The following is a 13,930-nucleotide window of genomic DNA, read 5'->3' as shown; positions in this document are numbered from 1 at the left end:
TGCCGACCAGGTCATGAGTTTAGCATAAATTACCACGGTGATCTAGCAGGTTAAAAGAGAGACACTTTCGTGACACTGAAAACCCTGGATTTAGACTCAACATAGCTCGCTAACACATTAATCTCGCTTCGTAGTTACACTCCTCTGACGTGCATCACAACCGACAATGCAGCGAACGTCATGTGGAACTTAATGAATGGACCAGACCTGTGTGTGTGTGTGTGTGCGCGCGTGTGTGTGTGTGTTTGTTTATTAATTTATTTATTTATACGGATTTAATGTGATGATGTGTGCGAATTGTCTTCAGTATAGTCAGTAGTTTTTCTTTTTCTTATTTTTCTTTTAGCCCTCACAAATACCTAGTTTGAATAATTAATAATGATTGTAAATGTTACCATACATTGTGAATATTGCACTGAAGCTTGATTTGAAGAAAAAAAATCGTGAATCGAATTGAAATCGCAATATCTGCCAGAAAAATCGCAATTAGATCTTTTCCTAAAATCGTTCAGCCCTAGCAACAATACTCAGGTAGGCTGTGGTGTTTAAATGATGCTCAGTTGGTACTAAGGGGTCCAAAGTGTGCCAAGAAAATATTCTTCACACCATTACACCACCATTAGCAGCCTGAACCGTTGATACAAAGCAGGGTGGATTCATGCTTTCATGCTGTTTATGCCAAATTCTGACCCTAGCATCTAAATGTTGTAGCAGACATTGAGACTCATCAGACCAAGCAATGTTTTTCCAGTCTTCTACTGTCTGATTTTGGTGAGCTTGTGTAAATTGTAGCCTCAGTTTCCTGTTCTTAAATGACAGGAGGGCACCCAGTGTGGTCTTCTGCTGCTGTAGCCCATCTGCTTCAAAGTTTGACCTGTTGTGCGTTCAGAGATGGTCTTCTGCATACCTTGGTTGTAGCGAGTAGTTATTTGAGTTGCCGTTGCCTGTCTATCATCTAGAACCAGGCTGGCCATTCTCCTCTCACCTCTGGCATCAACAAGGCATTTTAGCCCAGAGAACTGCTGCTCACACAAAATATATTTTTCACAAAAATGTTGGCCCTTGAAAGTTGCGTGTAGATTTACATCAACTCCATGATTTAGGCAGAAAAAGAGTTAGCTATTCCATAAGCGCTGCTGTCACTTCCTGGTTTAAAAAAGCCAGCAATAATGCGCTAGCACTCGTGAGATTTCTATTTTTGACAAATTCATTCAATAATATTTAGAGATGCACCGATTGCAATTTTCTTAGCCGATTCCGATTTTCAATCTAAGAACTGTAATTGACAGCATTCACAAACATTTTTGCAACTTTTCTTGTCAAAATTAAATTAGATGTTCATAATAAGACATTGACTATTAAATATTCATTAAATACTATTTAAATCTTCTCCAAAGTCCTCCAGGTTACCGCCAGGGCTTATTATAGGTTTACATTAAGTCTATGAATCAGCTGAATGTGATATCGTGAGATAATGGAATCTCGCGAGATTTCGCGGGACGTGATTTCACGTGATCTCCTGTGGAAACAGATGTAAACAAACCAGAGACAGACGCTGTGCAACAGTTTGCTGCAGTAAAACTTTGCCGTCAGAAAAACAGATGCAAAAGTTAAATGAGTTTGGATGAGAAAATGTTTGAGAAGACACATCAACACAGGTTGTTTATTCTTCAGCCAGAACAGGAAGTGAGATTTTAACTGTCCCTCTGTGAACAGCAGTCTGCTGCTGGCTAACATAAGCCTGAAGAGCTACATAGTTTATGGCTGTTTTGCGACATTGTCAGCTGCTCTGTCTCGTTGTAGACTGTCTGGCTTCTCTTTATCCTATCCTTCTTGGAATCTGTTGCTAACATCAGTTTCATGCAAGCATGTGTCAGAGTGTGTGTAACTGTTATGAGCCCTGTGGTGATATCATGGTCAGTTTGTCTGCTGCGCGCATGACGTGACCATCGTGCAGAACACGTGAGACAACGACGGGCACAGAATCGGATATGTGACGCTGACCGGCCGGTCACCAGTCAGGGCCGGTCATGCTGAAAACCAGCCGGTTCCAGTCTCTGGCCGGTCGATCGGTGCATCTCGAATAATATTGCTATCAGATGTGTCTCCACCATAGCATGTCAACCCTGTAGCCCTTCTAAATCAAAGCTAAATAAGAATTACAGTTTAAAACTGTGTATTTTGATTAGCATTAAGAGAACTCTGAGCACCTTTTAATAATAAAATGGGTGCTCACTACAGCTATGTTGTGAAAAGAAAAAAATGCAACATTTTGTCAACTTTGTAAGACGTTAATCTGACAGAGCTGACATCTACAGTACATTGAATAAAAAAAAAACAAAACATCACTACGAGGTTGGCCTGTTACAAGGTTTAATAAGAGTATGATCTTTTAAAATATATTTCCCCAGCACAATTGAATAGCAGCTATGTCCAAATTCTCAAGAAATGAGTGATACATTCTAATGGAGTATCAGATGATCCAGCATCTCCAATATCTACTGAATTGTAATATGGGATTTCCATAGAGGTTGGGACAGAGGCTGCAGGGTACAAATAATCACCCTCAGTCACTCTGGAGCAGAGGGGAGAGAGGGGCAGCATGCCTGTAAACTTTAAAGCCTTGTGGGTGAAGAGGGGGAGGGTCACCCAGCACAGACACATTCTTTACAATGTTGAACTTGACCCCTGGGGTCACCACACACACCATGTGACTGCTGTCAACTGTGTGTGTGTGCATGCATGTGAGCAAGCTTGAGTGTGTCTGTGTGTCTGTGTGTGTGCGTGTGTGCGTGCGTGCGTGCGTGCGTGCGTGCGTGCGTGCGTGCGTGCGTGTGTGCGTGTGTGCGTGTGTGTGAGAGAGAGAGAGAGAGCGAGCGCCTAATATTATCTAACCTTTTAACATGTTTGTGCACTTAAATCTTCATCTGCATTTTATTGGAACAAGGATAGTGACAAGAATTTAAATGTATGGCAATCCTTCATGCTCTTTTAAACAACAACACACAACTTACAACATACAGCATATATTTCTGAATTTTTTTTATGGAACCATATCTACCAACAGCACAGTGACTCAGTGGTTAGCACTGTCACCTCAAAGCAAGGTCCTGGGGCAGAGCCTTTCTGTGTCGAGTTTGCATGTTCTCCCTGGGTTTGCCTGGCTTTCCTCTGGGTGTTCCAGTTTCTCATGTATATGTTGGGTCATCCAGGGCCCTAAACTGGCTTAGAAATGGAGTTGGTCAGTGTTTGGATGGGTTCAGAGCAGAGAACAAATTTCCCTCAAGGGATCAATAAATGATAACTTAAACATTAAAGTATTGACACAGGTAGACAAACAACTATTCACACATAAAGGCAATTAACCCTGCGTGTCTTTGGAATTTGGACAAAAGTGGGGGACCCGGAGGAAAGCCACAGAGATATGGGGAATGATGTTGTCACAACCAGCCAGTGGATTCAACCCAACAACCCATCTTGCTCTAATTTGTACTTTGAGCATCTGTAGCCACAATGATCTGCGTGTCATAAAAAATATAATCTGCATACGTCAGCAAGGATCTCCACAGCCCAAATATATATGACTGTATTTAGAAAGTGAACCACATGAGCATCTACTTGGCACTATACGTAGACAATGAAGTCACACATGAAGTCAAACTTAATAGTTAAAATTTCCCTGAAATCAAAATTATGGTTTAAGTGTTTTTATTAAATGTGTATTGATCTGTAGGTCACAAGACACCAGTATTTGGCCCAGCAATTACAGAAAAGTCATTTTGTAGATATCCTCAGGATTTTTAATGATATTTCATATTTTGTCTTTTCCTGCCAAACCATTAGAAACAGTTGACACATTGTACCTTAAAGGTGTTGCTAAAGTTTGTCCAATGAAACGCTTTCTCGCTTATGAAGCTGTGGAGCATGGAAGACAAATACATCTGTTCACCAGAGTGAGCTGAGTATTTCTGCGGAACAGGCCTTCCACAGCTGTAATCATGCCTGAAGAGTTGAGCCTGTCGAGGCCCGATACCATCAAAATTCTGCCTGAAACCAACTCGAACCTCAATGGCATATTTCAGCCCGAACCCGATTACAGCCCAACATTTTCCTTAACCAGCTTCCCTCTATGCACCGAACAGTAGGAGATTTCAGTGACAGGGACAATACATGCAGGGAATTGGAATTGGCAACGACTGAAATGGGTATAAAAATTAAAATAAATAAATAAATGAACAAATATAGTACAATCTGAACCTGACATGAGCCCGAGAAATATCTGAAAAATAGGGCCTGACCTGACCCCAACCCATCACGTCTGGCTGGTTCCTGTCAGGTTCGGGCACGGATCTCAAGTTCTACTTCACTGTACAAAAGCACAACTTTATAACTTTGTTCAGAGTGGATCCTATTTTCTGGGTTCCCCTCTGATGTCCTCCTGCTGCTAAAGTAGCTAACCATAACTGTTAGCTAGCAATACCGTTAGCGGGCAACAGAACCAGGCTGGGCCCAGCAGGAACACAACATTGGTACTGTAGCCTTTAACCTGTTGTCAAATTGGCCTCCACTTGTCTCATGTGTTGGTCCCGGTGTTCACTGAGAGCTCTCACTCCAGGTCCACTCTCTCATAGTGTTACATCCATGGCCTGCTTTAGCTGCATGACAGGCAGATGTAACACACAGTGCAGCTGTCTACTGTAAATGCCAATGAATCTCAGTGACAAGTCCCTCCCTATCTGCCTGTTTTACAGGAAACACTTAATACTCCACTGGCCATTTCAGGGGAACTTTTTAGTGTTGTCATCACAATGTATCTCTATGTAACCTACACGCCAGCATCTAGCCCAACAATGACAAAATGTTGTTTTGGGGATATTCTGAGGTATTTAGGTTTTTCCAAAGTCTTTTCATAGAAAGCAATCAAAAACATCTGATGACACATCCTACATCCCGGGTGTATTCTAAATTTGCATCCGATGAAAGGCTTTCTTGCTCATGATGCAACTGGAGCATGACACGAGAATACATTCATTCTCCAGAACATACTGCAGTATTTCTGGGCAACAGGCCTCGCTGTAAAAAGCACAGCTTTCTAACTTTATTCAGTCATTTGCTGAATCATATTTTATAGAGAAAATATTTTCTGTTTTTGCTCTTATGTGCTCCAGCTGCACAGCTTCAACTTTTAAGTTATTTAATTACAGAGCTTTCCAAATGAGCAGATGGCTTTAGCTTACCTGTTGCTAAAGTAGCTAACAGTAACTTTTAACTGCTATTGCAGAGAAGTTCATTTTAAGCCTGGTGCTGTATGTACAGTGTGTGTATACACTGCAGTACAGTGGAGTACAGTTGAGTTGAGCCATTCATTACACAAGTTACCCACAAATACTAGGAATGTGCATGATTATTCATCTACATAATTAAACTTCACCACCCTCACTAGTTGGCATCTGAATTACTACTCGGCTAAACTATTTATCAGTATTTTATTCATGTACAATGCCAGTTAACTGTTGCCTCTAAGGTATTTTGCAGCTGCCTTCTACTAGTCGGGGTTGTGACCCTGTCAGATGGCAGCCCCTATCGCCCAACGTGTATGCCCCAATGGCAAACCTAACCCCAAATGTTTTTATCAGCAAAGTTGGACAGATAACAGCTTGTAAAACCAGCATGGTTTGGCGGTGTTTTGATATTAAAAATGAAAATAAGTTTGAATGTAGGCCGTGACAAAATAAGCTGGTATAACCATTCTACTGGAACCACATTCAGCAAAGACTGGCAAGCAGAGCAGTTAGCTGCTGTTAGCACTGCTAACATTAGCCACACTGTGTGTCAGCTAACATCAGCTCCAGGTAAACAATGTCCTTAACCCCCAAACACCATGCAAGGTCATTCACAGTCATTGTCCTGGTGGAAAGATAGCTTTACTTGTTGCTAAAGGAAGTTTGCTACCCAGTAGTCACCATTAGCTCAGTCAGCCATGACTCAGCCTCAGGGTGCTCTGAGCCAAATCCAGTAAGAAAACCACCACACAACTGTAGCCTATACCCTGACGTCAAGCTGGTCTCCACTGGTTTGCAGAGGCTGTTTTGATCCTGGACTGGTCGTGTTCACTGGGGGTTTTCAGCTGGAGAATCAGCCAACACAAATTGGATCACTCTCCTTCCTATATCTATGCTGCATGGCAGGGGGGGTGAAGTCCCTCCCTAGCTGCCTGTTTTACAGGAAAGACATAAGAAAAAAGCACTCCACTACCCATTTCATGGAAACTGTACAATAGCAGTGCCAACCACTATACCACCATCACACTAGCTCTTTAAAGTTAATTCTCCCTCCTTCATGTTGTCTTGTCACTCTCTTCTTCTGCAGCGGTTCGCAAAAACCAGCAGAGGTGCATTATCGCCACCAACTGTCGTTTAAATGTCACATGAGAACATGGTAAGCAGCCTTGCTGGCCAAATCTCATTACACTGTGAGGCTGCTGGATTCATGAGATCATGCAAGAACTGCAAGATCACATGATCACACAAGAATGCAGCCTGTGGTGGAAACAGTGTTGGTAAATCTACCTGTGGACTACTGTTGCATGGTGTACCCTCATATTGCCCATCCCTACTTTGTAGTGTTATTGTTCTACTATTGCTACACTCCCCTCTCATACAACACCATTACAATACACAGCATTGTATTTCTACTAGTATTCAATTTAATTAAGTCAATAATTCAAAATATCAGTATCACCAAAGTTAAGCTATGTACTATTTTATGCTGTACATATACTATGTATTCATTTGGTGGGTAAGGCTAATTTATATTATAAATCATAGCAATTTTTCTTCTCATCTCTGTACATGTACAGGATTCAGAGCTCTTCCATATTTGAGTTTCTCTGTCTCATGTCAGGCTGTTACCTAACTAAGCAAGACATTTTCACTCACTGCACTTCTTTGTCCATTTTGTCTTTCCCTTTTCAATTCACAACACTGACGAGCGCTGGTTACATAACTGTACTACTCCACCACTCTCTGTGATTTAATAAGGCCAACTAATCAATGTGTCCTGTGTAGATAACATGACTCGGCTGCCTACTCTCTAAATAACCATATTCTCGTGTCCTGTGCTCAACGTTTTCTCTGGAAATGCAACATTGAGGACAAATACACAAATCCAGTATATACTAACACTGTTCCCATTATAGTCCAGTTAGCCTTCTGGTCACAGCTTAACTGCAGTGCATAAGATTTAACTGTACACATCTCGATTTCCTCTCAGTCTGAATAAGCAATTGAAACTAGTGACTAATCATACAGACAGACGCACAACAGATTTCTCTCACTGTCTCGTTTCAAACTGTGGTGTCAGGTACCATATGGACATTTATAGAAACCTAGCTTCCAGTCAGGAAAAAGGAGAATGGTCAACAACAAGCTTGTTGGTAAAGAAAAATGGCTATGTCAATCAGCTGTCAAATACCAATCTGATTTCAATGCAACTTTGCTTCACCACATTGCTGACTAGCATCAGCTCAGGAAATTGTGAAATGTACAACAAGATAATTACAGCCAAAGCTTGTTATACTGTTCATCTTTAAAAGACTTTTGGACACTGCTCAGGAATTGATGTACCAATAAGCAAGGTCAAAATAGCGTGCCCTTCATTAGTATTAAGCTTTGTACAACTTACTGTGCATATCTGGTGCATTCAAATAAGCAACTAACTCATTGTGACATCAGAAAAGGAAATACAGAAGTAGCAGAAAAATGCATTGCCAGTCAATGACACAAGGTCATCTGTTGTGTACATAATTCTACTGTTCTAACAGCTTTCTTCACTTACAACTTATTACTGACACAGTATACAACGCTGTACAGTTTCAGGACAAATAATGTTTTACATTTACAGAAATATACTGACTGTAAATGCATATTTCGTGTGTATGAGGCTGCCATGTCTATGACAACCACACACTTGTAAATGTCTAGTGCAGGGGTGGGCAATTATTTTTCAAGGGGGGGCACATGAGAAACTGATCAAGCTGCTGTAGGCCAGACACAAATAATATAAGATTCTAATAATGGCCAAATCTCTAAACACTGAATGGTAAGAAGTGTTCTACTTGGGGCATTTTTACTACTACCCTTTCTGAATTGCCAAATGATGAATTGAAGGCTAATATTTTTACTGGCAATGTCCAAAACTTGATGTTTTATAGCATAACATGCATGCTGCATACAGGTTGCAATGAACACAGCACTGACCCCCTTTCAAAATAAAGGTCTAATGGTAAGCAAGATGCTATTGACTGTCTTTGCTAGATTTTTTTTATTTTTTGCATTGCTATGATTGCATTGTGGGCCACATGAAACCTTTCAGGGGCCACATCCAACCCTAAGACTGTATTTTGCACTAGCAATCATATCACATCCTCACATGGTTAGTAGTATATAGCTGGTAAAAACTAATAATCTGTTTAGGTGGCTTACAATATAACTAGCCAATGTAATTATGATGACTTTTATTTACTAAAATTGAATTGTCTGGTAAAAGATTCTCAAGTGGGGCAGAGTCAAGTTCAACACATCCTGCATGTACTCTACCAGCTCTTTTTTAACAAATAATTCACAGCAGCAGAGTTGACCCTGATCTTAATTTGGGTCATCCATGATGGATAAAGGACAACACCTTTACGCCAGCATTCTACCCTCATCAAATGCAAGTTTAGCAAAAGGACTGCTTCAATAGCACAGCAGACAATTATTCAATTCTTGCAATGATTTACAACTGTTCATCATAAATACTTGTGTGGTAACCAGTAACAAATCAGAACTTTTACATAATAACAACCATAACAGTAAACAGAAAAGATCAGCACAAAAGCAAAAATAATAGAGGAAATATCGAGCAAAACTTCCAGTCCAGTCTCAATCAAACAGATATTGTTGTTTAAGTGACACCTGCATACAGAGCTCAAGTCCCACCCCACCTCTGTACGAGCTTCAGTTCCACTTGGCTCCATACTGCACTACACTGCATAGAGCATTTCTTTCATAATTCTCAAAAGCTGACAGTTGACACGGACACTGTCCACATTACCACCTGGTCAAGAAGTGGTGACAATTACTTTAAACACCTTCATATGCCATACATCAGTGACCGTGAAAAACACTTGCTTCTGTGTGATTGGCCAGTGACCTTGCTTGACACACTTAGCTAACCTCAATGCACGGCGTAAACAAAGACTGAAGTATGTGTTGCTTCACCTCTTGTGTTGTAAGTTGCACTTAAATACACCACAAAGACTAACAACCAGCTGACTTGACATGCATATATGTTGTGCACCAGTTTATAAGTAAATAGTGCTGAGAGGAGAAAACAAACTCCTTGTCTTGTCATATGGTTGAAAAGAAAAGAGAAAATGAGATATATCCAGGATGCTTAAGCAGCCAAATGTGAGATAATAAGGGCCAAATGACGCCAGATAAACTGCATTAACTACAGGCAACCACTGACCATAGACAGTGAGCTTTATGTTATGTTCTACATTTCTGTTACAAAATGCAACTGTATTGTTATATGATGCAAACACCACATATCAATATTGGTATAGGCAGTATTGTTTGGGCTTGACTAGCAACAACTAATAAACATTTACACAGCCATTTTTTTCTCTACTAAGTGGTTGTGATTTATGTGTAATGATGAAGTCCAAAGCTCATGAAGTCACGTTCTCATACATTATTATTTACATTACCTACTTTCAATATTAGCTGCAATATTGAAAAAAACAAACAAACACCAAAGCTGAAAAATTACGCGTGAAACACTGTAATAGATTTTTTTTGTAAAACTTAGAGGAAGCTGTGAGTTCAAAAACAAACTATTTGATTAAATTTCAATTCATCCCTAAAAATACCATAACAAAATTAGCTTGTAAATCCTGACTCTGGCTAAACAGAGCCAGAGCTTTTTCCTTATCTGGGACTGGTACATTGTGTCATTGAGTTGAGCTTCACAAGGTTGGCAAGTGGCCCTCCTGGGTGTGTGTGTGTGTGTGTGTGTGTGTGTGTGTGTGTGTGTGTGTGTGTGTGTGTGTGTGTGTATGTGTGTGTGTGTGTGTCTGTGTGTGCTCACCCCTCCCCCACACTGCCTGTGGCTTTGGAGCAACCAGCTGCAAAGCACTCAAGAAAGTCTGACACAAAGGTGATCAAATATTATATATTATGGTCTAATAATATACAATGGACTTTGGTGCATTTATAAATCTACTGTTTGTTACAGATAGTTAATGTTTACTGGCAACATTGCTTAAAGTATGGTAATAACTAGGGCCTGACCAATATTGGATTTTTGAGGCTGATACCAACATTAAGGAGAAAAAAAAATTCTAATATTAATTAGGGATGTCCCGTTCCGATCACGTGATCGGAAATCGGGGCCGATCACGTCATTTTCAAATGATTGGAATTGGGTGGAAATTATCGGATTTAATCTTACAAACAACAAGCATGGCCATATTCACGTTTTAAATCCATCCTGAGGTACAAAGAGATTGTCAAATGGAATGACAATAGCTTAGTTTTAATTTTAATAAGTTCCACAACATCAATATTCATTGTTGCACAGACGGAAACAACACCGTAAACGTCACAATTTTACAGCAGGCGGGGAATTCAGACAACATAATAGTAGTGAGCTGGTAGTTAGTAGGCTAATGCAGGGCAAACATGTCACCTCAGGACAGTGAAAATGTCTGCAGTTTGGAGGTATTTTAAACTGGACAGCGAAGGCAGTGCAACAGCCACTTGTAATGTGTGCAAATTGCGCATTGGTGGAAATGTGGATGTGTTTTCTTTTTTTCTCCTTCTTATTAATGCATTGCTGAAGTATCGGATCGGGACTCGGTATTGGCAGATACTCAAAATCAAATGACTTGGAGGCCAAAAAATGTGATCGGGACATCCCTAATATTAATATATCTGCAAAGAGTATAAAATATATAGCCTATAGCAACAACCATTTTTGCAACACTTGAGACAATGATATATAACGGAGATTTAAAGGAGAAGTTTGACAATAAACTTGTGTCAAGTGTCCAAAATGATATCAGCACACTGAAACAGTAAACTTTCACTGGTATTTTTTATAATTATATGAAACAATAACTAAAAAAATGTATATGTATGTATTAAACCTAAATTAAGAAAAAAAATATATGCCTATAAAGACAAAGTGCATATCTGACAACATATTGGCTGATACTGATACAGACTGATATGGCTGTGATAGCCAATTATCAGGCCACTAATATCTGTTGTAGGGGTTGGCCATATGCCCTAAAAATATTATGGGACATTCCGCAATACAATATTCTTTGATGCCATGACAAAATACTGAAAAAAAAAAAAAAAAATCAATAATCGATTAATTGCAGTTAAGACATAAACTAATTAAAAACGTATTCATGGTTATTTACACCTCATCAGACAAAGTTGTCTGGTGGAGCCATTTGTTGAAGAAAGAAAATTAAACTTAACCTTAAAATGAGGGAAAAAAGAAAAGACAAAAAAGAAATTAAGGAAATAAATGTGTGTTTTGTATCGTATAAGTTATTAATGATTTACTGATTTTTGCATTTTCAACTACTGGTCAAAGATAATGCACGAAATTTGCAACCCTAGTTTTGAGCAGTGACTGTGACATCAATACTCTGAGTAGTTTTTGCAAAAATACTTTGTACTTTTACTCATGTGTATTTCTAACACCAGTACTTTTACTTGTAATTGAGTAATATTTTAGTAGTGCAACGGAACTTGTAATTGAGTACAGATTTTTAGTACTCTTTCCAGCACTGACGGTATGACATACAATCAGGCTCTAATAATAATAACACAATGCACATTGATAATAAAGTTTCAACAGAAACATCATCTTTAACTGTGGTAAAACTAAAGTAATGACTGAAGAAAACATCTAAAACTGATAAGTAATTATGAAACAAAATGATAACATTGCTTAAACTATAGTTTCTGTTTTCATTAACAACGGCAGACAAAGTATTTAAAGTTTATGAGAAATAAAAGCATGGAAGAACTAAAATGCAACAAAATAGTTCATTAAAAAGTTAGATATCTTAAATTATAAAACAAAATAATTTCATTGTTGATTAAGAAACGTGACACGTTATAAATGATATACCAATGTTTGAGAATAATTATCATTCAAGTGTATTTAATTCAGACCTAGTAGCAGCAGTAGTTGCAGGAAGGAAGCGCGCGCTCACAAACACAAACCAGCCACGAGCTCTGCCCTACGAACACATGCACCGTGCGCGCGCATACTCACGCGCTGACGCTGCCCATCCCCCACCCAAACAGAAAATATAAAAATAAACGTTCAAAACAGCGCAATAACCCGGCCAAACCTCGTATGTACAGTCACATGTGACCACTCTACAAGGGGGTATAATTTATAACAGTTATAATAACGGAAAAAGACGATAAACACTCACCAAAAGCTCCAAATCACACAAGGGGGGTGCCTTCTCCTCTGTGCTCCTAATATGGAATCTCCTCCTCCTCCACCACCGTTGTTTTCTAGCTCTAATTAAACCTCGAAAAAGCGTTATAACAGCCCTCAGACCTTGCCAACCGGTGCTAGGAATCCCCAATGACCGATGTGTTTTGGATACACGGGCATATATGGTGATAAATCCCCTTAAAAATGAGCTGGATGAACAGTTGGGTCTAGATTGTAGGTTTGCTCGCTAGTAGAGAAAAGAGCCAAACGGTTCAGTTGCAGCCAACGGCTTCAGACTGAAACACAGAGCAGCTGACCTGCCAGGCGAAAATGAGGTAGGCCTGAGCTGCTCGCTGCAGGAAGCACACTCCAGTCACATAAACATCAAAATGGGTGTCGCAGTATGGAGAAGGATTGTGTAGATAGGCTGGGGTTGTCGGTAATTCTTCAAAAACAACTTACAAATATTAAATTAAAATCAATTTTAGACCAATGTGATTTTTCAATATTATACCATAATGGGTATTTTGTAGAGTAGCTGTATGCATGCAAGCTTTGCTGTTACAAGTTAGAGAAGATATTTTTATTCATTTATTTTTAAGTGTTTATGTTTTAATATTTTAAGTATTTCATTGTATAAATAAATGGTGATAACAGTGAACAGAAATTCTTTTAAACTGATTCCCAGCTATATTTATCCTACGTTTTTCCTCCATCAAACTCTACCTCACTCCACCAAAAGCTCAACTATAGTACCCTTCCTAATACCTTAATCAGGCCTGAAAAGTTGAGCCCAACAAGGCTCAACAATATTCTGTCCAAATCAACCCGAACCTGTCCCTCATTAGCATATTTCATCAAACTCGATTGTGACAGGGAGAAAACATGGGGGATTTGAACTGGCAATGACAAAACTGGGTAGAAAAAAAAGAGAAATGAAAGCCCAACCTAACCCAAACCTGTCAGGTTCGGGCACAGATGTCAAGCTCTAGTCCCTTCCCCTCCAGTTGACCACCACTGTTTAAGTGTAAGACTTGAAAGATACTTAATCAGAAAGTTTATACGCCCAACAGTCTGTGTGTTTTCATACCAGGATGTAGGACTGGTCACATGAGCAACAGCTCTTGCTCATTCTTTTGCTTCCTGCCCAATAAAAGGATAAGGAGTCGCTGGATCAAACACATCAGACAAGATCACTGTAGGAGGAACCGTGATATTGATGTTGCTGATATAATGTGGTAAATGAGAGATGCAGTTCACTGAGCGGTTTCACACAACATAAATGGTACTACAACAAACCTGAAAAACTGCAACTTTCTTGACATCATATGTGTAATTTGTAGCACATTCAAACAGGATAAAAAATAATTTGTCTCTCATCACTGACTGCCATTCATATTTTTTCTCAAGTAAG

At 39.5% G+C, this 13,930-nt stretch overlaps 1 protein-coding gene across 4 annotated transcripts in view; it reads right to left on the bottom strand.

Annotated features, from left to right (window-relative positions):
- The window catches only part of tbl1xr1a (TBL1X/Y related 1a), an 87,198-nt gene extending 74,391 nt beyond the window's left edge, over positions 1-12,807 (bottom strand). For all 4 annotated transcript variants that reach the window (XM_084722359.1, XM_084722360.1, XM_084722358.1 and 1 more), the window contains exon 1: positions 12,509-12,807. The gene's annotated coding sequence lies outside the window, so the exon portion shown is untranslated. The remainder of the gene's footprint in view (positions 1-12,508) is intronic.
- Positions 12,808-13,930: the final 1,123 nt, after the last annotated feature.

This window comes from Lutjanus erythropterus, chromosome 7 (genome assembly GCF_056507025.1).
Source record: "Lutjanus erythropterus isolate fLutEry1 chromosome 7, fLutEry1.hap2, whole genome shotgun sequence".
NCBI classification, from domain to species: Eukaryota; Metazoa; Chordata; class Actinopteri; order Lutjaniformes; family Lutjanidae; genus Lutjanus; species Lutjanus erythropterus.
The sequence above is the reverse complement of the archived record's forward strand: the minus strand, read 5'-3'. Positions and strand labels throughout refer to the sequence as shown.